At 41.4% G+C, this 25,165-nt stretch overlaps 1 protein-coding gene across 1 annotated transcript in view; it reads left to right on the top strand.

Annotated features, from left to right (window-relative positions):
* The window catches only part of LOC149182080 (callose synthase 12-like), a 38,378-nt gene extending 14,095 nt beyond the window's left edge, over window positions 1-24,283 (top strand). Inside the window, exon 2 of the mRNA XM_089416737.1 lies at window positions 23,498-24,283. The gene's annotated coding sequence lies outside the window, so the exon portion shown is untranslated. The remainder of the gene's footprint in view (window positions 1-23,497) is intronic.
* The last annotated feature ends 882 nt before the right edge of the window (window positions 24,284-25,165 follow it).

Raw genomic sequence — 25,165 nt, 5'->3', positions numbered from 1 at the left:
GTGTGTTTCTTTACTATGTACATTTTGTAACTTACAATCCGACGGTCACGATATGTAGTGATCCGACGGTTCATTCTCTCCTTGGTATTACCGACACTTGATCCGTGGCTTAACACCCGATTGGTCCATGATCTCTATTTAAAGAGCATGGAGGGTCATTTGTAGGTTAACCGTTCATGAGAGAAGCTTATGTAAATTTTCATTCTTTTATTAATAAATTGCCTGAAGTGGCTGCATTGGCTCAGGCTGTGGATTGTTTCCCTCTATGAGGGTTTTAACCACGTCAAAAGTATTGGTGTATTGATCTGCGATCTGTTTGTGAGCGGTGTCCTTTGGTGTTCTGTCTGAGGAACTTACCGTGTAAATTCCTACATGGTATCATAGCTATTTGAGGGCTGCATCCGTTGGTGATCCAAATCTGAAGCCGGTAGAACTGCATCTGACTACCGTTTCCTAGATCCAGTGTTTCTGACTGCTTTCGGGCCGAGAGGACTGCTTTGTTGTGTTGGGAGCATCTGTTCCAGTGAGGAACCCCTTTTGTTTCACGCGAAAAGGTTTTCGGTAGCCCTAGCTGTATCATTTTTAAGATCTAGAGGTATACAGTGTTTATTTGCAGTTTATAGTTATTTTCTCTCTGTTTATTTTGGTTTTCGGTTTATTTAGCTTTTTTTTATTACCGGATCTATACCTTTCATTTCTGCGTATGCTCTTTGCCCTGCGACTCTGTGCGATCTGGGCAAATTAGAAACAGAAAGGAAGGATTTTTCTCATGCGTATGCTCTTTTCCGCTGCGCCTTAGTGTGATCTCGGAAAATCAGAAACATTGAGGAAAATATTTAGTTTCCGGCTAAAGCTAACTTTGAGCTGCAAGGTTCGTTTTTGAAAATATTTAGTTTTCGGCTAAAGCTAACTTTGAGCCGCAAGGTTCGTTTTTTTTTTGTATGTCCGTGTTGGGTTTTGTGTTTTTTGTTTTGTAGGGAAAAAGAGCTTTCTCAAAGCAAGCACTCAACCCAAAGCATCAACCCCCCCCTCTCTCTCAAACTTTTTGTATAGCTCACTTGGTGCAAAGCTAATTTATGAGAATAGAGGTCTTGGGTTCAAGTCTCCATTTTGTGGGGGCAGATTTTTTCATTTACACACATTCCCGCATTTCGTCGGCGACTTCATCAAATTTTCTTCAAAAAGCCATAACTTCTTCATCCGGAAGCCGTTTTCAGAACCGTTTTTTTTGAAACAGCCTAATTTTTCGTGATCTTTCCATTGAAACACTTAGTTTCAGCATCTATAGCTTTAGTTTTTTTTTTTAAATGGAAAGTCCATGCCAAGTTATTCTTGATAGCACCAACTACTTTCAATGGTGGTCCTACATTGTGGATTTACTTAGAAGTAAGGGTCTTTACAGAATAGCCACAGGCCAAGAGACCAAACCGAAAGATGAAGACAAGGCATCTAAATGGGAAAATAGGCAAGACCAAGCACGTGGGTTGATAGGGATGTCTATTTCTCCAGATCTTAGATTCCATATTAAAAAACTTGATACTCCTGATGAAGCAATGAAACATATTACTAAAGTCTTTGGAATTAAAAATGAACTTAAAGCCCATCAACTTGAAAATGAATTGCTTACATTGGACCCCAATAATTTTTCTTGCATTGAAGATTTTTTGTCCAAGTTCAAGACCCTTAGACTTCTCTTGGAAGGTGTTAAGGTTAAGAAAGAAGATATTAGCCTTATCTATTCCATTCTTACTAAGTTGGGACCAGCCTATTCTGTGTTTGTTTTCACCTTCCATTCTACAAGAGAAGCCTTCATTTCTCAAGGACAAGCCTACAAGTCCCCTTCCTTTGATTCCTTTTGTGATTCTTTAATAAGAGAACAAGAAAAACTCTTACACCTTGGTCTTCTTCATCTTGGAAACTCATCTAAGAAAGCGTTAGCTGCCCAGCAACAACCAAATTCAAAGAATCCTAAGAAGTCGTATCCTAAAAGGAATGGGCCTAAACCAAACAAGGGTCCTAAGCAATTTCCGCCTCAAAATGAAAAATCATTTCAACAAAATGATAAGACAAATAAAAACAAATGGAAGAAGATTGATAGACATTGCAACTTTTGTAATCGAGATGGCCACTTAGAATCCAAATGCTTTAAGAAGATGGAAGCCTTCGAAGCAGCAATGAAGAAGCATAACATCCATTTGGAGCAATCTTCAACTTCAACTTCATCTTCAGGAATGGCACTTTCTGCATGTGGTTGTCAAGCATCTCTGTTTGGCTATGCACTAAATGTATCTTCTTCTTCTCATTCTCATGAGTGGCTCATTGATTCTGGAGCTTCTTATCACATGCCCAAAAACAAAGCCATGTTTTCTTCTTTAAATGATTGTAACACCAAAAATATATATGTTGGTGATGATAGATCTCTTAGTGTTGTAGGGACTGGAACTGTTCATCTAGACAATGGTTAGTTTAATGATGTATTATGTGTTCCAACCTTATCCTGCAACCTTCTATCTGTATATCAGATAACCCATTCAGGTGAAGGTAAAATCGTTGAATTTTCACCTCACGATGTTGTAATTAAGGACCTAAGAGATCCTAGACAGATTTTAGCTACTGGAATTGCTGATGATTCTACAAGGTTGTATAAGTTTCACAACTTTGGGTCATCAAATCTTCCCTCAGTATTTGCTGCTCATAATGATGAAATGAGCAAACTTTGGCATGAGCGATTTGGTCACTTAAACTATCGCTCTCTTCAAAATCTATGTAAAGAAAATATGGTGACAGGTCTTCCAATGGTATCTTGCAAAGATGGTGTTTGTTCCGGATGTGTACTCGGAAAACATCATCGGGACAGTTTTGAAAAACGTGCCTCTTGGCACGCCTCAACCCCTTTACAGCTCGTGCATAGTGATTTATGTGGTCCACTTCCAGTTGCTTCATTCTCCGGCTACAAGTATTTCTTAACTTTCATTGATGATTTCTCCAGACGCACTTTGGTATACTTCTTAAAATTCAAGAGTGAAGTATTTAACATGTTCTTGGCCTTTAAGGCCTTTGTTGAAAAACAATCTGGACATCAAATTCTTAAGCTAAGATCTGATAATGGCGGAGAATATGTTAAAAACACATTCATCAACTTTTGCACTGATAATGGAATTCAAATGCAACATACTATTCCATATACTCCACAACAAAATGGTGTAGCTGAAAGGAAGAATCGCACCTTAAAGGAAATGGCTAATTGTATGCTTCAGTCTAAAGGACTTAGTCTTAATTATTGGGCAGAAGCAATTAACTGTGCAAATTACATAATAAATCGCACTCCTACTAAGGTTTTAAAGAATATCACTCCAGAAGAAGCATGGAGCTCAATCAAACCAGATGTAAGTCACTTTCGTGTTTTGGAAGTGAGGCATGGGCCCATATTTCAGATGAGAAACATAAAGCTTTAGAACCTAAGAGTGAAAAATGTATTTTTGTTGGATATTCTGAAGATGTCAAAGGATATAGACTTAAGTCCAAAAATGTTATCATTAGAAGAGATGTAAAGTTTGCTGAAAATATATCGGCCTGCGAGCCTAGTTCGGCGGATGTGCCACCTCTCCCTATCTCTTCTACTTTTGAAAATATTTCTTCTTCAGATGATGAAAGCGAGGATGAAAATCCTCCCCCACCTTCTCAGGATCCTCCTTCAGCTCCTCAGCTTCCAAAATGGGTCCGTGCTACTCGGGATGGAGCAGGTGATCTTGTTGGTGATCCTACAGATCAGCGACGTACACGTTCTCAATTTGAGAGAGCCTCTTCTTTACTGGCTCAAGCTTCAGTGAATTATGATCCTAACACCTTTGCAGAAGCTTCAGGCCATCCAGATTGGGAAGCAGCTATGAATGAAGAATATCATTCATTATTGGCAAATGATACATGGGATCTTGTTCCTCTACCAAAGGGACGAAAACTTGTTAGATGCAAATGGGTTTACAAAACCAAGTATGGACCAGATGGGAAAGTTGATAAACATAAAGCTCGTCTTGTTGCTAAGGGTTTTTCACAAGTTGAAGGCATTGACTATACTGAAACCTTCTCCCCTGTTGCCAAAATGAACTCTATCCGCCTTGTTCTTTCCCTTGCTGCCTCTTTCAAATGGGAAGTCCATCAGATGGATGTTAAATCCGCCTTCTTGCATGGGGACTTGCATGAAGAAATCTATATGGAACAACCTATTGGCTTTATACAAACAGACTCCAGCCTTGTATGTCGGCTTAAGAAATCCCTTTATGGTCTCAAGCAAGCTCCTCGAGCTTGGTATGCCAAAATGGATAACTTTCTTTTAGAAAATGGCTTTTCTAGGTGTCATTCTGACAATAATGTCTACACCAAGAAAGTGGGCATGTCTCTTATCATTCTTGTTCTTTATGTTGATGATCTTATCCTAACTGGTAGTGATCCCAACCTTATAAACCATGTGAAGTCTAGCCTTAAAAGGAAGTTTGAAATGACAGACTTAGGACACTTACATTATTTTGTTGGTCTTCAAGTCTTGCAATCCAAGGAAGGTATTTCCCTTTCCCAATCCAAGTATGCCTGTGATATTCTACGCCATTTTCACATGGAAGACTGTAAGCCAGCCCCTTCTCCCTTTCAGTCTGGAGTCAAACTTTCAGTCACTTGTACTTCTCTTGAAGTTGATGCTACCTTATACCGTCAACTTGTAGGAAAACGTTTGTATCTAACCCATACTCGTCCTAACCTTTCCTTTGCTGTTGGCCTTGTTGCTCGGTTTATGCAAAACCCACGTGAAAGTCATTGGAAAGCAGCTAAAAGAATACTTCGTTATGTTCGAGGTACAGTTCAGTTTGGGATTCATTATAGTTCCGAAGCATCTCCTCTATTGGTTGGTTTCACTGATTCCGATTGGGCTGGTGACCCTGATCATCGAAAGTCTACTGCAGGTTATGTGTTCACTCTTGGTTCAGGACCTATTACATGGGCTTGCAAGAAACAGGGTGCCATTTCTCTTTCTTCAGCAGAAGCAGAGTATCGTGGTGCTGTAGAAGCTAGTAAGGAAGCCTTGTGGCTTCGTCAGATCTTGTCAGAGTTTGGCTTTCAGCAGCAGCATCCGACTACACTTTGGTGTGATAATCAAAGTGCCATTCAACTATGCAAAGATCCAATCCAACATCAACGCAACAAACACATTGAACTGCACATGCACTTCATCAGAAAGCTCATTCATGACCATGTTCTTGAAGTGCAATATTGTTCAACAGATGATCAAGTTGCAGACATCTTTACAAAGGCTCTCACAGAGGCGAAGTTCACTAAACTTCGATTTATGGTTGGAGTTCAGGAAGTTGTCACTAAGGGGGTATAGGCTCTAGTGCCTCCTTCCTTCTCCTATTGTGTCATATTTGTAAATCCTTCAATCCTATCCCAAGTTGTTCTTAAGGGGGGATGTTAGGATATTCCGACACATAGGAAATAGTTAAGTACAACTTGGTCTAGTATAGAGTTAGGTAAAGTGTGTTTCTTTACTATGTACATTTTGTAACTTACAATCCGACGGTTCATTCTCTCCTCGGTATTACCGACACTTGATCCGTGGCTTAACACCCGATTGGTCATTTGTAGGTTAACCGTTCATGAGAGAAGCTTATGTAAATTTTCATTCTTTTATTAATAAATTGCCTGAAGTGGCCGCGTTGGCTCAGGCCGTGGACTGTTTCCCTCTTTGAGGGTTTTAACCACGTCAAAAGTACTGGTGTATTGATCTGCGATCTGTTTGTGAGCGGTGTCCTATGGTGTTCTGTCTGAGGAACTTACCCTGTAAATTCCTACATGGAGTTCTCCCTAGTTGAGAGGGAGTGTTAAAATTGGAAAATAGGGCCAAAATCCACACGAGTCATCTTATTTATGACTATTGATATTTTTCTTGGATTCCTCTCTCTGAGAGGTGTAGGATGGATTGATCTAAAGATCATCCGATCCCGACATGTACAAATGAAGTTATGAATTTATTTTGATTATGGACAAATTGTCAAGGTCGGTCAACAAACTTATGTAGGCTTAAAGGCCAAACAATCACGTCTATTCATCCTCAACGTTTGCTATAAATACATGATCATTGATGCCTTAGCCTCATTTGGACACACTCATCTTCACACTTCTCTCTCTCTCTTCCCTCATTGATTGGGTATGGATTTCTGGGCCTCTCTCTCTCCACACGTTCGAAATTTCAGGAGGCTTAAATTTCAGGAGGTCGAAATTTCACGAGAGCGAAATTTTAGGAAGCCAAAATTTCAGGAGACCGAATTTATGGATAGTTTGACCAAGCGTTGACCAGCATGTGTTGACCTCCTTCACACTTCTCTCTCTCTCCCCTCATTGATTGGGTACGGATTTCTGGGCCTCTCTCTCTCTCTCCACACGTTCGAAATTTCAGGAGAGCGAAATTTCAAGAGGCTTAAATTTCAGGAGGTCGAAATTTCACGAGAGCGAAATTTCAGGAAGCCAAAATTTCAAGAGACCGAATTTCTGGATAGTTTGACCAAGCGTTGACCAGCATGTGTTGACCTCCTTTGATTGCGTTTTTGTGATGGCTATCTCTGTTTAGGTGGGCCACAATTTTGGGCATAGAAATCAAGGCTAAACGTTGACTGTTGACCAACGTTGACTGCAGCTAGTGATGACTGCAGGTGGGTTGTTTGACTAGACCTTGATTGGGTTGAATTTAACTGTTTTATCTTGCTGTTTGGAGGTTGAAGTTGACCGATTTGCTAAGGGTCAAATCTGCCTTGTTGACCAATGTTGACTTTTCTAGTTAGGGCTCTTTTGCTGCTGTTATAAATTATCAGATTTGTAAATTGTACTATTTCTCTTTGCTGAAATATTGAAGACTATAAGAAGAATTGATCAAGGGTTTCCCCACATTGGGGTTTGTCCTTGGCTGGTGCCACATCTTGTGTCCTCTTATCTTGGCTTGTCTTCTACTGTTTATGTTTATGTTCTATTTGCATTTTACTATCATGTTGATGTGATTGCTAATTTGAAAATTGATACTGGGCTAATAAAGAAATTGAAGTAAAATTGCTCTAAAGCATAAAACATACCATTGTTTCCTAAAATTAACAAGTCTTAACTTGTTCCCTTTCTAATCAACAATGAAGACTTGTCTAACTAAACTTGTAACTACCACCTTATCCTGTGGTCTAACTGAAGAAGACTACAATGAACTGAAGCTCCAACACTACACATGCAACCTTGATGACCATTCCAGTAAACTAGTAAAATCAACTCATTGTAACTAAAGTCTATCTCATGAACTCACACTCATGCTAGAGAAAGACTAAGTCAAGGTCTTCACTAGCTAAGGGACAAGTTGGGAGACCTTCCATCTCTATATTCTCAACACTAACTCTTATTGAGGAAGAGATTCTATACAACTCCTAACTTATCTTTGAAATAGACAAAATTGTTTCTTGCCAATTCTTTGGTCAAGATATTTGTTGTTTGCTCCTATGTTGGAATGTATGGTAGCTTCACTATCTCTTTCTGCACATAGTCCCTGAGATGATGATACCTGATCTTGATATGCTTGGAGCGATCATGAAACACTGGATTCTCAGAGAGCTTAATGCATCTTTGATTGTCACAATGTATCACAGTGGGCTCCATCCTTTGCCTGAAAAGTCCCACAAACAACTTCCTCATCTAGATAGCTTCACATGCTACAAAATTAGCAACCATGTACTCGACCCCTGCTTAACTGAGTGCAGATCTTTGCTTCCTGCCAAACCAGGAAACAATTGTTGACCCAATGCTAAAGACAAAACTTGAAGTACTTTTCTGATCACTGGAGCTCCTTGCCCAATATGCATCTGTGAAACTCTCAAGCCTCACTCCATCAACTTGTCTGTACCATAATCCATAATCTGCCGTGCCTTTGAGATATCTCAAAACACGCTTCACAGCAACCCAGTGAACTCTGGTAGGATCCATCAGGAATTGGCTCAACTGCTTCATTGCAAAACATGTGTTAGGTCGTGTGTTGACTAAGTACATCAACGACCCAATGAGTTGCCTATACAATGTAGCATCTACTTGCTCTGCTCTGTTAGCATCCACCTTCCTCTAGTTTCTAACTAGAGGCGTGGTCATGGGCCTACAATCTTGGATATGAAACCTTTTAAGGATCTCTGTTGTGTACTTCCCCCGCCCCAAGAAGATTTTCCCATCACCCAACCATACCTCCAACCTAAGAAAATAGTGCATAAGCCCTATATCCTTCGTCACAAACACCCTTGTAAGGTCTACCTTGCAATCTTTGAATCTAGTTGTCTGCTCTAGTAAATGTAAGATTGTCAGCATAGAGCACTAGAATGAGCAAAACCCTCCAATCGTAATGTAGTACAGGTTGGCATCCGCTCCTCGAAGGTAGCTATCAATATGAGTGTAACTCTCCTAAATAAACAAAGATGAGTGTCTCTGTTGAAAGTCTCAAACCCCTCTGGCTGCAACATATATATCTCCTCTAACCACTCCATTGAGGAATGTTGTCTTCATGTCCATCTGGTCGATCTTTCTCCCCATCTGTGTTGCTAGTGCTAGAATCGCCTTGATGGATGAATAACGTGCCACTGGAGCGAATGTCTCATCATAGTCGATGCTTTCAACCTGCAAGAAGACCTTGGTCATAAACCTCGCCTTGTACTTCTCCACACTCCCATCTGCTCCATGCTTCACCTTGTACACCTAGCGTGAGCCTATTATTGATTTTCCTTTTGGTCATGGCACCCTCTCCAAACATCGTTCTTCATGATGGAGGAATAATCCTCCACCATGGCAATCCTGCTAAGCGTACTGAAAGGCTGCCTCCTCATAACAAGAAGGCTCTTTCCAGACGTGTCTAACAACTCAGTCGTCAGCGTCATATATCCAGTGTGGCTTTGTGGCTGCTTGCTTTGCTTGAACATAGAGCTAGGACTCTCAACTCCCTCCCGGGCCTCCTAAATCAACCTTGTCCTAGTCTCTCCTCCTCATCCTGCAATGGCTCCTGGTCATCCTGTTGTGCGGCCTGCTTGCCACCTGGCTAAGACTCAATCTGTGATACTAGCTGAGGCTTATGCTTGGGAGTGAGTAACTCCTCCTCAGGTACTCCAAACTACTCTCGCTCCAAGGACTCCCTCAAAGCTTTGTCCTCCTTAAATCTCACGCCCTGCCTGATAAATGTCTTCTTGAGAGATGGTATATACACCCTGTATGTGTTAATTTTAGATAATAATGGTATGTTCTATGCGTAAGAGCAATTTTACTTCAATTTTTTTATTAGCCCAATATCAATATCCAGATTAGCAATCACATCAACATGATAGTAAACTGCAGATAGAACATAAACAATAAAAGTAGAAGGCAAGCTAAGACAAGATGACACAAGATATGCTGCCAGCCAAAGACAAACCCCAATGTGGGGAAACCCTTGGATCAATTCTTCTTATTATTCTTCAAAAGTTTAGTAGAGAGAGAGAGTACAATATACAATATTCACTTGCCCAATCAAAGTGAAATCTGACAAGTTAAACAACAGTAACAGAAAGCCCTAACTAGAAAGTCAACTCTAGTCAAAAGGGAAAATTTTGACCTCCAAAACAGTTTGGTCAAACTCGGTCAACACAACCTCCAACAGCTAGTCAAATCAGCCCAAAAATAGTCTGAAAATATCTAGTCAAATCTAGTCAACAAAAGTCAACATTGTAGCAAACTCTAATGCAGTCAACACTGGTCAAACAACCTCGATTTCTGTCCCTAAAAATGCGGCCTACCCAAACAGAGATCTCCCTTACAAAAATGCAGTCAAAATAGGTCAATGCTAGTCAAAACAGCCTTCTTGCAACTTTGGTCAACTCAGGGACAAAAACCCACCCTTCTTCGCACGTGTGGAGGGCTGCTTTAGAAATCCGTACCCAATCAACGAAGGAGAGAGAAGAATGTGAGTGAGTGAGGTGACAAAACCATGAGGCACCTTGTATTTATATGCAAACGTTGAGGATGAATAGACGTGACTGTTGGGCTTCAGAGCTTACATTAGTACTGGAAAGTCAACTCTAGTCAAAAGGGAAAATTTTGACCTCCAAAACAGTTTGGTCAAACTCGATCAACACGACCTTTAACAGCTAGTCAAATAAGCCCAAAAACAGTCTGAAAATATCTAGTCAAATCTAGTCAACAAAAGTCAACATTGTAGCAAACTCTAATGCAGTCAACAGTGGTCAAACAACCTCGATTTCTGTCCCTAAAAATGCGGCCTACCCAAACAGAGATCTCCCTTACAAAAATGCAGTCAAAACATGTCAATGCTAGTCAAAACAACCTTCTTGCAACTTTGGTCAACTCAGGGACAAAAACCCTTCCTTCTTCGCACGTGTGGAGGGCTGCCTCAGAAATCCATACCCAATCAACGAAGGAGAGAGAAGAATGTGAGTGAGTGAGGTGACAAAACCATGAGGCACCTTGTATTTATATGCAAACGTTGAGGATGAATAGACGTGACTGTTGGGCTTCAGAGCTTACATTAGTTCGCTGGCTAACCTTGACATTTTGTCCATAAACAAAATAAATTCATAATTCCATTTGTACATATCGGAATGAGATGATCTTTAAATCAATCCTACACCTTTCGGAAAGAGAAATCCAATAAAAATATCATCCGCCTCATATGAGTTGTCCAAGGTGAAGTCTAGCCCTAGTTGCCAAATTTAACACTCCCTCTCAACTAGGGAGAACTTCACCTGTCAAACTGTCTCACAATATGTACCATCCTTGTCTCTGCTCTGCTCTGCTGAACCATGAAGAAAGAAGAAATGATCGAGAATGTATCATACCATTCTCCACTGGCCCGAAGTCAGTCTACAATAATCAAGAGTGTATCATACCACTTTTAACTAACCCATAGTCAATTTCCATTGATCCGAGATGAATATCAAACATCCTAGCATAGGGAGTACGGTAGTACACGATGTGTCCATAGGTAGTACTATGGTCCCTATCCTCATTTCCCTACTCATTGGCCAGATGAGAGGTACTTCCCATGAGTCCCAGATTGCATGGGTAGGATGTGTTGGAAGGAGAAGGTGAACCACTCATCTTGCTCATATGCCATAGGAGAAGGTGAACCACTCATCTTATGCATATCTCAACATGGGGTATCATAGGGAAAGGTGAACCACTCACATTGTACATCGCGCACCATTAGGGGAAGGTGAACCACTCACCCTATGGTCGCTCATCGCTCCAAGAAGTACCCGAAGCCCCTCGGAGCTCCCAAAGCTCAATATCCATCTCATACGGGACCCTCATAAGAGGGCCTTTCCACGACTATAAGTCGTTCACGGAAGGTTAAGAATTTGACCTTCCCTAGGGGCTTTGTAAGAATATCGACGACTTGATCATCAATCCCAATGTGTTGGAGCCTTATTGCTCCCCGTTGTACCATATCCTAAATAAAGTGGTACTTGATATCAATATGCTTGGAGCGGTCATGAAACATGGGATTCTCAGAAAGACGAATCCCACTCTGGTTGTCGCAAAGATCACGTTGGTATCCAACACATGTCCAAATAGCTCACTAAATAGCTTCCTCAACCAAATAGCTTCACAGGAGGCCATACTAGCAGCAATGTATTCAGCCTTAGTGGTGCTCAAGGCAATCGACTTCTGCTTCCTGCTCATCGAGGATATCGAAGCAGAACCTAGAGAGAAGCAACATCCATATGTGCTTTTATGATCCACCACACTGCGAACCCAGTCTGCATCAGAGTAACCATGGAGCCTCACATTCCTGGCAGTGTATCTCAATCCATAAGTGATTGTGCCCCGGAGATATCTTAAGAGATTCTTGGCAACAATCCAATGTATGTGATGAGGCTTGACCATAAATTGACTCAATGTATTCATTGCAAAACATATGTCGAGACGAGAGTTCACCAAGAACATCAGGCCCCCCACGAGTTGATGATACTGAGAAGGATTTCCCAAATCGGGCCCAACAACACTTCCGCATAACTTCCTGAAGTTAAGTCCCATCGGAGTAGTCACGGACGTGTAGTCCACCATCCCAAATCTTTCAAGTAGATTCAGGATGTATTTTCCTTGAGAAAGGAAAATCTCACCTGACATTTGCCAGACCTCCAACCCTAGGAAGTAATGCATCAATCCTAGGTCCTTCATGTCGAATTCTGAAGCCAAACTCCCTCTTACATTGATGAATAAGAGGGTCTGCACCTGTTAGAAAGGGATCGTCTACATAAAGTACTAAGATGAGAGGTCTATCATTCTCAACCTTAAAATAAAGGTTTGGGTCAACTTCACTTCTTGTAAATCCCAACTTCATCAGATAACTGTCGATCCTCTCATACCAAGCTCGGGGAGCTTGCTTCAACCCATAGAGGGCTTTCTTCAACCTGCATACATGTGTCTGATGATCTTGAACTTCAAATCCCTAGGGTTGTTCTACATAGACTTCCTCCTTAATTGAACCATGTAAGAAGGCGGTCTTGATATCCATCTGGTGTAGATTCCATCCTTGCGAGGCAACAAGGGCTATAATCAAACGAATGGTGGTATATCGGGCAACAGGTGCAAATATCTCATCGTAGTCCACACCTTCCTTTTGAGAGAAGCCTTGAGCAACAAATGTAGCCTTGAACTTTTTAACACTTCCATCAGTGCCATGCTTGATCTTGTAGAGCCATTTAGAGGTGACAATAGATCTGTCCTTGGGTCTAGGGACCACATCCCAGACATATTCTTCATAATCGACTCATACTCTTCGTTAATTGCATCCTTCCAAACTTGGTGCTTCACAACTTTTTCGAATGTGCAAGGCTCAAATTGAACAATGGTGCTCATTGCAGTTAAGTACTCTTGGTACCTATTCAGCTTCTTACTTTCACGAAATGTCCCCCTAGGTGCAACACGTCTCTTGGCATCTCTGAGAGTTTCCCTAAGCCATGAGGGTCTCCTTTTTGAGGATGAGGGCTCATGAGGGCATGGATCAATGGGATCCATTGGTCCTTCAGCATTCGACATTGGCTCATCCTGCGGTTCTCCCCACTTTCCTGAATCTGTTTCTTTGTCCTTCCTTAGAAGAGGAAGGTTACTAATCTTCCAAGGGCAGCATCCTCATCCAAGATGACATCATGACTTATCTCCACTTCTCTTTGACCAGACACATAGATTCTATATGCCTTAGAAGTTTCACTGTAGCCCACAAATGTTTCTTTCTTCCCAGAAGCATCCAATTTGCTTCTCTTTTCTTTTGGCACATGAAAATATATGGGACTACCAAAAATTCTAAAGTGAGAAACATCAGGTTTCTTATCGGTAAAAACTTCTTCGAGAGTTTTGGAGTCCAATGCTTGATGAGGGAATCTATTTTGAACATACATGGTAGTGTTTGCAGCTTCCGACCATAAGAACTTTAGAAGGCTTTGATCATGAAGCATGGCACTGATGGCTTCTATAATGGAGCAGTTCTTCCTTTCAGCAACACCATTTTGCTCGGGAGTATATGCGGTAGTAGTCTCCCTCATAATGCCAACATTTCTACAATAGTCATTGAACTCATTTGACTCATATTCGGTTCCATTATCGGTCCTCAACATTTTGATCTTCTTCCCTGTTTGATGTTCGGCCAAAGCCTTGAAAGAACGAAATCATGAGAATACCTTGTCCTTCTTCTTCAAGAAATATATCCAAGTTTTGCGATAGGAATCATCCAAAAAGATAGCATAATATAAATATCCTCCTAAAGATGTCACGGGCATCATACTAGATAGATCAGAATGAACCCATTGTAAGATGTCAGTAGTCTTGCTATCACTTGAGGGGAATGATCTCCTTGTATGCTTTCCTTTGGCACACCCCTGACAAACACCTGCATGTTCTACTTTAAATTCGGGCGTACTTGTCACCATCTTCCTCACATTGGGTAAAGCCTTATAATGTAGTTGAGCAAATCTCTAGTGCCATAATTTGGATTGAAGTGATGTGTAGCAAGACATAGCTCCCAATGGGCTTCCTCCAACTTGATATAGGCTATCAACCCCGAATCCAAGGGTAAATGCTTCTTTGAAATTTCTATTCCAAACACGTACCTTCCCATCGATGAATGGCACCTTGAATCCTTTGTCCTCCATCATTGAGATAGATACGAGGTTCTTCTTTAGATCGGGTACATATAGTACTTCTTGTAGATGAATGGTGTTACCTTGATTCAATTGAAGAGTAACATTCCCAACTCCCTTCACGGGATATGTGGCATTGTCTCCAAGGATAATTTCCAAATTTATATCCTTTTCTATCAGATTTGAAAGAGCCTCCTTGTACCTAGGGAGGTGCCTTGAGGCACCACTATCAATCAACCAATTTCCCAAAGTATCCGAAGTCTATTTCATGAATTCATGCTTATGCTAGAGAAAGACTAAGTCGAGGTCTTCACTTGCTAAGGGACAAGCTAGAAGACCTTCCATCACTACATTCTGAACAAGAACGAGTGAGGGGACCATGATACAGGCTCCTCATTGTAGTCATTGAGGTCTCCTGCTATGTTGCCTGACATTCTCAGTTAATGTGATCATCTTCTTTGACGTTTCCAGTGAACTTAAGTCTGCCATCTATTGTGTATGTGGTCCTCTAACTTTTGCAATTGCATCTTTGCTTTGCAAGACTTTATAACTTTTGCATCCATGAATTGCCTTTGTGGCTTCTTCAATGTTCCTCTACTTTGAAACTTTCTTTTGGCAGGTCTCACCAAGCATTAAGCTCTTTGGAATTCCATCCCAATCATGCTACCACATTACCAGATTAAAGACTTGAAAGTTTTTGAAACTTTCAATATCCCCCCACCTTATTGTAAAACTCCTTACCTTGACCTATAAAATTATTTGGAATTTGTGAAACTTTTTTGTTAAAATTGGAAACTAGGGCCAAACTCCACGTGGGTCATCTTATTAATGGCAGCTGATCTTTTTCTTGGATCCCTCTCATCAAGAGGTGTAGGATTGATCTAAAGATCATCCGATTCCAATAAGTATTCATGGAGATATGAATTTATTAGTGTTATGGGACAATTCATCAAGGTCGGCCAACAACCAAATAAACCCCAATTGTGCTCAACGTTTTAGTATAAATAAAGGAGGACTTCAAGTCATTTAATAATCATCTCTTGTGATCTTACTCTCCACTTGTTTTGGGTTTTTGGTGGTAGAGGAGGTCAAGAGGAGATGCCTTCTACGTAACCCAAAGAAGGGTCATCTAGGAGAGCCCTAGCCGCAGACTTGTAGGAGATCTGCGGCAGGGTCATCTAGGAGAGCTCTGGCCGCAGACTTGTAGGAGATCTGGCCGTAGATCTAAGACGCCCCAATCCACAGCTAGAAGAGCCCTAATCCGTAGATAAAGGGAGCCCTAATCCGCAACAAAAGGAAGGCCCTAATCCGCAGCTAGAGGAAGCCCTACGCTGCCCTACCTAAGGGAGGTATGAAGATGCCCTAGCCGCAACAAGAGAGGATCAAGAAGAGGACAGTTTGTTGGGTTGATTTGCGGACTGTTTGAGGACTATCAAGACAAGTTCGAGTCGTTGTTCAAGGGCCGAGTTGCTGGGTAGTGAAGGCTGAAGAGCTAGAGGGACAAAACGCTAAAGAAGGTGTGTTTGGGCATCCGTAGGGACTGTCTCATGACAGTGCTAGGCCGCAGGCCTTAGCACACAGAAATAGTTGCGTAGAGGGCTATTAAGGTGGACTAGCCCCTCAGAAGGCAGCGTGGACAAAGAGGAGGCTTCACTAAGAATGTTGCAAACCTTTGAGGGTTGGTTTGTGGACTGTCGTAAGGGTTTAGGGCTGTAGCACGTGCCCTAACCAGGGCTGTCACAAACGCAGAAGCAAACATCAATTCAACAGTGTTTTGTAGGGGTGTTGGATCCTAGTTTAGGATCAATACTACAGTTGGTTGTTGTCCTGAAAGGTCACCTAGTTGCTGTTGCTGTAGGTGACAGCAGGGCCATGTTTGGGTATGATATGCTGGACATATTATGGGACAAAAGCAGTATGTACAACATGTATAGGTACAACTATTGCATAGTGGAACCAATATGTACTTCAACATGTATAGGTACAACTGTTGCATAGTGGAGGCAATATGTACAACAACATGTATAGGTACAACTGTAATGATTGCAGCGTAGTGGAGGCAGTATGTACAACAACATGTATGGGTACAACTGTGAGTGGTGCAGCATAGTGCATTGTGATGGGTACAACCATGACTGGTTGCATTTCCGTGACAAGAGCAGCTTAGTGAATGGGTGCAACATGATGACGAGATGCAGCACGATGGAGAATTAGTTGAAGCAGCTTGCCTTCAACTGATCTCATGTATCATCTTCTTAGAGATGATCTATGCTCTTATCTAGATAAGTCAAAGTGTTGACTTTTGTTGTAAATGTACTCTCTCCCTCTCTCTGCTGAACTATTGAAGAACATATAAGAAAAATTGGTCAAGGGTTTCTCCACATTGGGGTTTGTCCCTGGCTAGCGCCACATCTTGTGTCCTCTTGTCTTGGCTTGTCTTCTGCGATTTATGTTTATGTTCTATCTGCAATTTACTTTAATGCTGATGTGATTGCTAATCTGGAAAAGATATTGAGCTAACTATGAAAATTGAAATAAATTGCTCTAAGCATAGAACATACCTAAACTTATCATGGTATCAGAGCTGAGGTGAAGACAATGCCCAAGCAAGAGTGAAAGAGCAATCACCAAAGACAGTTAGGAAAGGACAAAAGGATCAATGGGTTCCTCATCCCTCTTCAAATTCACCAAGGGTGAAATCGAAGCAGAGAATATTATCGGAATGGCGTAGCGGAAAATGGCCTATCTAAAGATCACTTCATTGGGAAGACCGGATCTCAGGGTGGAAGGCAGATAACTAGTTCGACCATTATACGAAGGAGTGTCCGAATGGTAGGGACACATCACTTGATGATGATAACAATCATTCCAGGGACATCTTTAATGGTCAGAGGAATGACAGGTAATGCAGGTCATCAAGGAAATGACCAACTCTTCAGAGAAAGCAAGGAACCCCAGGTATGAAGAATCAAATGTTGCTTCTAATAAGATAAAGAAGCGCTATCTTGCATTGGTCCTCTCCTTCAGATTCTTTGGGAATCTGGCTTATCGATTATAGTGCTTCAAGGCACTTCATTAGATAGAAGGGTGCTCTCTCTAATTTGGTAGAGATGGAAACAATCGTGGGATTATACTTGGAGCCAATGCCACCTATCCCGGAAAGGGTGTAGGGAATGTTACCCCTCAATTGAATGAGGGTAACTCGATTCATTTACAGAATCTCTTTTATGTACTTGATCACAAGAAGAACCTGGTGTCCATTTCGGCAATGGAAGTCAAAGGTTACAGGGTGGCATTTATCGATGGAAAGGTACGTGTTTGAAAATGAAATTTTCAAAGATGCTTTTACTCATGGGTTCGGGGTTGGCAATTTCTGTCAAGTTGTAGGATTGTCCATTGGGGATCATGACATATCTCATCTATAACACCTGAGATCTACTCTATGAGGGCCCTAACCAATGTGAGTCAGATGTTGAATCAGATACCTGAATTCAAGAAGAGCATGAAGGTACATGTCTGAGATGTACCGAAGGAAAAACTTACAAGGGGACCATTCCCCTCATGTAGCAAGTCCACAGGTTTGGAACAACGCGAGGGGTTTGAGATTCATGATTGGGAATCTCATGTATACAAGTGGAAGAAAGCCCTCTATGGCTTGAAGTAAAACACCCCGAGCCTAATATGAGAGGATTGATCGCTGTCTGATGAAGCTGAGATTCACTAAAAGTGAAGCCGATCCAAACCATTGTTTGAAGGTTGTGGATGATAGACCTCTCATACCAACACCTTCTGAGAAACGACCTATTTCTGACAAGTGCAGATCCTCTCACTTGCAGAAGTAAGAGGGAGTTGGATTCTAGATATGGAATGGTAAACTGCAAGCCCGTGACTACCTCGAGGATCTTAACTTTCAGAAGTTATATGGTGGTGATGGCGGACCAGATTTGGGAAATGCCTTTGAGTTTCATAAACTCATCTGCATTGACGTTCTTGATGAACTTCCGTCCCTATATATGCTTTGTAGTTAGCATGAGCTCATATTTGGTTGAGCCTCACTAGATTGGTGCCAAGAATCTTCTGAGATATCTTCAGGGCACAGTCTCTCATGGATTGAGATACATTGCCGGAAATATGAAGCTGCATGATTATTCGAATGCTGACTGGGCAGGTAGTGTGGAGGATCGCTAGAGCACTTTCCCAGTGTTGGTCCTCTCTAGATTCTGCCTCGATATCATGGATGAGCGGGAAGCAAAAGTCGGTTGCTATAAGCACCGCTGAGACCGAATACATAGCTATGAGTATGATCTCGTGTGAAGTTGCCTAGTTGTGGAAGCTCTTTAGTGAGCTGTTTGTACACATGATGAATACCACTGTGATTCTTTGTGACAACTAGGAGGGGATTCGATTATTGAGGAATCCCATGTCCGATGATTGCTCCAGTAGATAGACATCAGATACTACCTTATTTGGGATATGGTAAGTCAATGAGCGAGGAGGCTCCATCGCATTGAGACTGATGTACAGGTCGTAGACACTTTATCAAAGCCCCGGGGAAAGGTCAAATCTTTGATTTTCCCGAACAACTTGGAGTCGTTGAGAGACCTTCGTATAAGGGTCCTGCATGTTGCATGCATTGAGCTTTGGGAGCTTGGGGGGGCTTGGGGTACTTACTTGAGCGACATACAACCACAGGGCGACTCACCCTCTCCTGGTGGTGCGCTATGTACAGGGTGATAGATTCAACCTTTCCCTGTGATACCTCATGGCGATTATGGAACAGGATGATTAGTTCTCCTGTGGGCTGGGATGATTAGTTCTCCCGTGGCAACTAAGGAATAGGATGATTAGTTCTCCGTTGGCGACTGTGGGATAGGATGATTCGTTCTCCTGTGGACAGAATGATTAGTTCTCCTGTCGAGGCATCCTACCCATGCAATCTGGGACTCATGGGAAGTACCTCTCATTTGATCACATGGGAAGTACCTCTCATTTGATCAATGAGCAGGGAAATGGGGTTAGGGACCATAGTAGTACTGTTGATGGACGAATCGTTGTATCTACCGTACTCCCTATGCTAGGATGACCTCCATTGATCTGGGATCAATGAAACTGATTTGGGATCAATATGAGTGGTTTGAGACACTCTCTTGTGATATTGATTTGGGATTAATGAAACTGACTTTGGGTCGGTAGAGAATGGTATGAGACATTCTTAATCAATTCTTCTTCTTCATGGTTCAACAGAGCAGAATTGAGTAGAGCTCAACAGAGCAGAGGAGAGCGGAGTAGAGCAAAGCAGAGCAATGTAGGGCATTGATGGCAGAGATAGTATAGTCGAACATATGGATTAGCGGATGGAGTTCTCCCTAGTTGAGAGGGAGTGTTAAAATTGGCAACTAGGGCCAAACTCCATGTGGGTCATCTTAATAATGGCAGTTGATATTTTTCTTGGATCCCTTTCATCGAGAGGTGTAGGATTGATCTAAAGATCATCCAATTTCGATAAGTATTCATGGAGATATGAATTTATTAGTGTTATGGGACAATTCGTCATGGTCGGCCAACAACCAAATAAACCCCACTTGTGTTCAACGTTTTAGTATAAATAAAGGAGGACTTCAAGTCATTTAATAATCATCTCTTGTGATCTCACTCTCCACTTGTTTTGGGTTTTTGGTGGAAGAGGAGGTCAAGAGGAGATGCCTTCTACGCAGCCCAAAGAAGGGTCATTTAGGAGAGCCCTAGCCGCAGACTTGTAGGAGATGTGGCCACAGATCTAAGAGGCCCTAATCCGCAGCTAAAGGGAGCCTTAATCTGCAGCTGGAGGAAGCCCTACGTTGCCCTACCTATGGGAGGTATGAAGATGCCCTAGCCGCAACAAGAGAGGATCCAAAAGAGGACAGTTTGCTTGGTTGATTTGCGGACTGCCCTAGGATTGTTTGAGGGCTATCAAGACCATAGTTTTAAAAACTGGCCTAGCTAACCGGTTACCGGTCTAATCAGCCGAATAACAGGCTCACTGGTTGGAACCGGTGCAAAAATCTGGTTTAGGAGGCTGGATGGCGAGAAATGGGCCCTAAGCGGTCCTAACTGGCCGGTTACCTGCCATGCTCGCGGAGGACCCACACAACAGCTTATCCAAGGTGGTTTAGGGTTTTTGGAGGGAAAGTAAGGGTCCTTTCCCTCCAAAAACACCCTCTCCAAGCCTTTAAGAGGCCCTTCTCCCTCTCATTTGTCTCACACATCTCATTTGGAGTGTTTGTGAGTTTGCTTGGGAGCTTGGAGAGTGTTGAGTTTTTGCTGGAGTAGTGGAACAATAGAGTTTAAGCTAAGTAGTAGTCATCATGCCTCCAAAAGCCAGAGATACTGCATGGGCTCATTGTGATATGATTGATGGCAAAATGATCTGCAAATATTGCCAAAAATCCATTGAAGGAGGGGGTATTAACAGGATCAAGCAACACTTGGCTGGGATCTCAAATAACAACCACGACGAGGTCAGTAAAAGATTAAATGAAGTCGAGAGCAAGCTTGGGGAGTAAGCGGACAAAATCAAAAATCTTGAAGATACGACAAATCGAATAGAGATAAAAATGGAAAGTCAACATGTCCAAACAGGAGTAAACTTCAGAGAAGTCTTAACAATGCTGAAAAGTCTGTGTAAAAAGTCGAATTGTACACCCGAAGAGCTATTAAAAGAAGGTGAAGAGGATCAAGAACACATCTCGTCAGATTCAACTAAGTCCACAGACTCTCATGACAAAGTTGAATCCCCAAAAAAATCAGCGACACACCACCAAGAAGCAAGTAACACTGCCTTTACAAACAAGCAACTTTGGGATACCCTTACTAATCAACACCCTCTTTTTGCTCAACCATTAGCCACATACCAGAAGAGGGTAAAGGTTGAGATGCCTAAATTCGATGGGAACGAAAAAAACAATGTCGCATGGATAAATAAAGCAGAAGAATACTTTGAGATATATGACATCACTGACGATGACGAAAAGCTCAGACACGCATCCATGAAAATGGAGGGAGAAGCATATAACTGGTATATGTGGTGGAAAAAGACAACACACGTCATTAGCTGGAGGAGATTTAAAGATGCATTCTTCAAAAGATTCCAAGGTGTAAAGGAAGAAGAGTTCTTTTCAAAACTCATCAAACTACGACAAAAAGGAAGTGTCGATGAATACACTCAAGAATGGGAGACCTTAGTAACACGAGTACCTGGGTTATCAGAATCTCGTCTAATTTAGTCATACATCTCGGGACTCAAAACCCATTTACAAGCAGAACTTGAGATGCATGATATTACATCTATAGAAGAAGCAAGACGAAAAGCAAAAACATCCGAAAAGAAATCCGAACCAATATTTTGGTCAACAGCGGAAAAAGCTTATGCAAGACGAAGGATACCCCAGTATGTGGACTCAAATAATACAAGATATGTTCCACCACATCGTCGTGAAGATGAAAAATCTAATGTGGAAATGCAAAGGATAAAAGAGGGTAAATGTAAACGCTATGGTGAGAAGTGGGACCCCAAACATAGATGTGCTAAAGGAAAAGAACTAAAGAACCTATATAATTGTGAAGCAACCAATGATTCAAACAGTGAAGATTATGACATAGAAGAAACAGAAGACGCCCTAGAATTCTCACCAGAATTAGATGACGGAAGTACTCCGCAAGTGTCATTGTCAGCCATGACAGGTATATCACAACCTCAGACCTTGAAGTTAAAAGGACACATAAAGAAGAACAACGTAGTGGTTCTCATAGACTCTGGAAGCACACACAATTTTCTAGATACGACTGTGGCCAAGAAACTCAATATCTTTTCATTTCCCTTACCAAACATGAAAGTGATGATAGCTAATGGTAAGAAGATTGAAAAGGTAGGGAAATGCCATAAAGTCAATTTGCAGATTCAAGACTTTAAATTAGAGTCTCCATTCTTCACGGTACCATTAGGAGGAGTAGATGTAGTCTTAGGCATCCAATGGCTACAAACTTTAGGTACTTATGCCGCCAACCATCAATTACAATTTATAAAATTCAAATGGGGAGGTCAGAAGTACAAACTACATGGATTCCAAGCACCAGAAAATCATGATGTATCATCATCTCAGATGATGAATTCGAAAAAGAGCACCTACTTATGCAGTACAATGTCATCAATTAGAAATGTTATCTGCAAATATGACCAGAGAAGAATCACCAGAGATACAAGATCTGATTCGGAAGCATGAAAAAGTATTTCAAGACCTACCTATGAAGATGCCGCCTAATAGGGAAATTGAGCATACAATAGAAGTCAAGGCAAGACCAGACCCTGTTAACATCAAGCCATACCGATATCCACCTCACCAAAAAACGAAACTTGAGAGATTAATCCAAGACCTTTTAAAATGTGCGACCTTGATCATCTTAGAATATCTGATCAAGTGGAAGGACTTACCCGAAGAAGACGCTTTCTGGGAGAATGAATCATTCTTCAACAACATCCGTCGTTACTTATGCTTTGAGGACAAAGCATTCTTTCGAGAGGAAGGCAATGTTATGTAAAAAATTAGTTTATTTTAGGTTATTGTTTAATTTTAGGTTTAGTTAGATGAAAGGGCACGATCATAAGATCATGCCCTTTCCCAAAGGGTGCCCATGGCGGTATATAAGCCAGGCAACCCATTGTAAATCATCATCATCTGTAATTCATTTATAAATAAAAGTATTTTTTATATATATTTCTGTTTAACCGGAAGTTTTCTGCTTCAGAGGCCATGTAAAGCCATGTGGAGCACCAAATGAAATAATAGGCCATGTTAGGCAGAATATTTTCAGAAGTTTGAGACTCAAGTCACTGAACCAATAGAGAAGTTTGTGACTGCAAAGTTTGGGAGTCGAGACTCAACCAACTGAGTTTGATCATGATGACTCATGAGAAGTTTCAAGTGATAATGTTGATCACTATTATCATATATGTAGACTTGAGTCTTGTAGTAGGCCACTGGCCCCATAGTTTGTAGGCTTTGTTTTTGCCCTCTAGAGGCCATTTACAGCCTCATTGCTTATGTATTTTGTTGATGATATGTATTGCACTCGGTGCCATTTTGATATATTCACCTTTACATGGTATATAAATGAGCAATCTTTGCATAATTTGTCTCTATTGGCTTGGAATTATGGTTTTAAATCTTAAAAATAGTTTTTTCATTAAAAATTAATTATTTAATGTATTTTTCTAAAACCGGTTCATTTAGACCTAACCAGTCCTGGTTCAACCGGTTCCGGTTGGTAACCCGGTTCATTAGGTGGACCGGTCTGGTCACTGGTTCCGGTTTTTAAAACATTGATCAAGACAAGTCCGAGTTGCTGTTCAAGGGCCGAGTTGTTGGGTTGTGAAGGCCGAAGAGCTAGAGGGACAAAACGCTGAAGAAGAAGGTGTGTTTGGGCATGCGTAGGGACTGTCTCATGACAGTGCTAGGCCGCAGGCCTTAGCACACAGAAAGAGCTGCGTAGAGGGCTGTTAAGGTGGACTAGCCCCTCAGAAGGCAGCGTGGACAAAGAGGAGGCTTCACTGGGAATGTTGCAAACCTTTGAGGGTTGGTTTGTGGACTTTCATAAGGGTTTAGGGCTGCAGCACGTGCCCTAACCAGGGCTGTCACAAACGCAGAAGCAAACATCAGTTCAACAGTGTTTTGCAGGGGTGTTGGATCCTAGTTTAGGATCAATACTACAGTTGGTTGCTGTCCTGAAAGGTCACCTAGCTGCTGTTGCTGTAGGTGACAGCGGGGCCATGTTTGGGTATGATATGCTGGACATATTATGGGACAGAAGCAGTATGTACAGCAGCATGTATAGGTACAACTGTTGCAGTGGAAGCAGTATGTACAGCAGCATGTATAGGTACAACTGTTGCATAGTGGAGGCAGTATGTACAGCAGCATGTATAGGTACAACTGTAATGATTGCAGCATAGTGGAGGCAATATGTACAGCAGCATGTATGGGTACAACTGTGAGTGGTGCAGCATAGTGCACTGTGATGGGTACAACCCTGACTGGTTGCATTTCCGTGACAAGAGCAGTTCAGTGAATGGGTGCAGCATGATGATGAGATGCAGCACAATGGAGAATCAGTTGAAGCAGTTTGTCTTCAACTGATCTCATGTATCATCTTCTTAGAGATGATCTATGCTGTAAATGTACTATCTCTCTCTCTCTCTCTCCTTGCTGAATTATTGAAGAACATATAAGAAGAATTGATGAAGGTTTTCCCCACATTGGGGTTTTTCCCTGGCTAGCGCCACATCTTGTGTCCTTTTGTTTTGGCTTGTTTTCTGTGATTTATGTTTATGTTCTATCTGCAGTTTACTTTAATGCTTGATGTGATTGCTAATTTGGAAAAGATATTGAGCTAACTATGAAAATTGAAATAAATTGCTCTAAGCATAGAACATACATAAACTTAAAATTTTTCCTAGTAAATTTCTTTCTTGAGAATATATGCAAATTGATGTCTTAAAGAATTTTAACTTGATTTGTTCATCCTGCTGTAATTGCCTTGTAATGAAAATGTTCTTTGATGTTTTTTGTTTTTGCATGAAATACAATGTTTATTGTCAATTGTATTGCACCTTGATTGCCACAGTATAACACTGTTAGGTTTTCCTACAAAACACCAACATCTGCAATATTCTTCTCTCAGTCACACTGCTTCACAAAATTCCAACATTTCTCCTTTGTACTCTGCTTCTGTTGAGGAAAGTGTCACTGTTTACTGCATTTTCCTAATCCATGAGCTCGTCTTTGATCCCATGTAAAATATATACAAGATTTGACTATGAAGATTTCCACTATTAGCCATAATTATGATTAGATTTTCTGGATTTGAACTGTGTTTTAGTTGTGAAACGTCCTAACGTTTTTAGTGGACACTCCACCCATCATCTTTTATTTGGTTCCCCTGATGATTGGTTG

Source organism: Pinus tabuliformis, chromosome 3_2, assembly GCF_031772625.1.
Source record: "Pinus tabuliformis cultivar Carrire ecotype Pingquan chromosome 3_2, CPIR1, whole genome shotgun sequence".
In the NCBI taxonomy this organism is placed as follows: Eukaryota; Viridiplantae; Streptophyta; class Pinopsida; order Pinales; family Pinaceae; genus Pinus; species Pinus tabuliformis.
Note: the sequence above shows the minus strand (reverse complement) of the source record. Positions and strands in the feature narration are given on the sequence as shown.